This window comes from Arvicanthis niloticus, chromosome 9 (genome assembly GCF_011762505.2).
Source record: "Arvicanthis niloticus isolate mArvNil1 chromosome 9, mArvNil1.pat.X, whole genome shotgun sequence".
Taxonomy (NCBI): domain Eukaryota; kingdom Metazoa; phylum Chordata; class Mammalia; order Rodentia; family Muridae; genus Arvicanthis; species Arvicanthis niloticus.
The window spans coordinates 55,475,333-55,477,947 of NC_047666.1; the positions used below are offsets into that span (position 1 = coordinate 55,475,333).

Consider the following 2,615-nt stretch of genomic DNA (forward strand, 5'->3'; position numbering starts at 1 on the left):
GCAACAAACTCGGATGGACCCACACATCTGAGTTAGAGACCCCCAGACCCTAGCAACACATACTGAGTGTTTTCCTCTCAATATGAGGACCCCTCTGTCCCAGGAGTTAATACCTTGGGAATGTGAGGGGTGGGATATCCCTTCTGATCTCAGGCACCTCTTTTGCACGAGCTAGCCAACTAGTAGGAAGTGAGGATGTCCTGTTTGAAGAGAAAGAGGCAGTATGTTTTTGGCTCCTTGGATTTGGCTTCCGGTATGAATCTGATCCCCACTCCCAAACTTTCCCAGTGTTCTGTCCCATCAGTGTATATCCACTCACTCCTTCAGATCCAAAAACAACCTAAATGACAAGGCCACAGGGCCTCTTCTTTAGCCATATTTTTAGTGTCTTTCATACTCCACCTTTTAAATTTTTTTTAATTTTAATTTTTATATTTTATTTTATTTTATTTTATTTTTTCCATGCAGTAACATTCTCCTTTAATAGCCTGGTGAGACCTCCAATGGTGGTGAGGTTGCTTGGGCCTAGCGACCTAGGCTCATTGCTTACCCCACAGCCAAGAATGGGGCGTTGGACAGCACCCAGCGGGAGCAGGGCACTAAACAAGCCCATTTTCCATTGCTGAGCAGGTCTGAGGGAGGCAGCACCAACCATAATCACCTAGTGGTCAAAAAGAAAAAAGCTAGGGACAGGTGACAGGAGAGGCAAGGCTGAGGTAAAGGCCAAGGCTACCCCATACACCCTACCCAGGCCCCCAATAAGTATTCACAAGGGATGCCTGGGCTAGTAACCCTGACAGGAATGGATAATTGTTAACCCTATTTCTGGCAGCGCTCGAAGTAGATGGACCCGATGAAGCCACCTCTCATGGAGTGCTGCACATTTTGTTCAAACAGCCATCAGTTGTTCTGCAGGACCTCGGCAGCCTCCTTATTCAGTGGATCCTCTGGTTGGGTCTCCAAGAAGAGATACTTCCGGCTATAAATTATGGACTTTATTGTAAGGATTGGTTTCCAGTCCTGTCTGAGGATGGTGAGGCAGACGCTGCCCTCGAGGTCAATGTTGGGATGATAAACCATTGTTTCAGACTTCACCTTGGGAGGGTCGTGTGGGTTATCCTGTCCCACCTGAACGTGGAATACAAACTTGCCACTCTTGTAGAAGCCTATTGGTCGTCTGGGTCTGAGAAGCTGATGTCAGACCCAGGTTCAGCTGGTTAATGTCCTTCCGAACCCGGAGCTGTACCTTCTTGCTGCTGCCATTGGTGCCGCCAGCTGACTCCTCCTCCTCCTCCTGCTGCTTCAGTGAGAACAGCTTGATCATCCTGCCACCCCAGGGGCCCAGGACCCGGGCCACCCGACCTTAACCTCCTCCTTAGTTTGCTCTGAACCCCGTGCATGTCTGTCTCTTTTGTCACCCATTATAGAGCCTGAGACTGTTTCTTTGCTTCTTCAGTAACCAAGCCCTGCTCTGCGTTACAGCTTTGTGTTCGCTCAGGTGCATCCAAGATAACATTGTAAACCCTGCTGCTGAATGCCCAAGAAATGGCTCATTGCTTAAGAGTGATCGCTGCTCTTCGGAAGACATCAGCTTGGTTCCCAAATCACACAAACACACACACACACACACAAATAAACCTTTCTGAAAAACAGAAAATAAGTTTCTCTTCATCTCCAGGCTTCCTAGGAACTAGGACGTTTTGTTTCGTGGTGTCTTCTGTGAGATGTAAGTCTATTAACATTGGTCTGTTACTGCTCTGCATAGCTCTCTTTGCTAGTAAGCTGCTGGCAGTGTTTTCACAGCATCCTTCTTTTTATGAAGACGGTCTGGAGAAGGGATGCATCTGGGCAGCAGCAGGGACGGTGGCATTTGTGCCTGCTTTTACTTGGCCTGTTTCTGCGTTGTTCTGTGTTCAGTCTTTTATGTTGATTATAATTGAATTCTATTTATTAACTTAACCTGAATGATTTAATACATGTACGGGTGTAATTTGTATTTTTGTTCTTAATTCTATTACCTGGGTGCATGCTTTCTACTTTGGTATGCTTTTACTATTTCCTTTCCTTAGGAACATTGCCTTGGCTTTCATTTTCTCCAGTGGTTTGGCAGCATATATCCGGTTTCAAATTAACTGCTGCTTCCCTTTATGGTTTTCCAAAGCCTACATTCTTCTTTGGTTTTATTTTTTATTTTTTCTAATTGCCAAAGTCAATCACTTTATGCTCTCCTTTTAAAAAGGGATTTTCACGTGGGTATGCCAGCACCATGACTCGTCTCTTTACTTAATGCTTGTGTTGTTATTTTTATAAAGTTATGGTTTAAATACCATTATACAATTTAATTTAATACATTTTTAATTTTTAAGCAAACTTGATTCTTAATTAAAAATCGGGGATCCAGCTCTGAGTGTTTAAAAGGCGAAATTTAAAATGTGGTTCTCCACCAACCCACCCACAAAACTTTCAACCCTGTCTAAAAGAAGCGTAGAGACAAAGATGCAGCAGAAACAGCAGGAATGACCAACCAATAACCAGCCCAACTTGAGACCCATTCTATGGGCAGAAACACTAATCCCTGGTACTATTAATGATACTCTGTTATGCTTGCAGACAGG

The 2,615-nt window shown here is 44.4% G+C and overlaps 1 pseudogene; it reads right to left on the minus strand.

Moving 5' to 3' along the window:
* Positions 1-819: 819 nt before the first annotated feature.
* LOC117715622 (NEDD8-conjugating enzyme Ubc12 pseudogene) lies at positions 820-1,426 on the minus strand (annotated as a pseudogene).
* Positions 1,427-2,615: the final 1,189 nt, after the last annotated feature.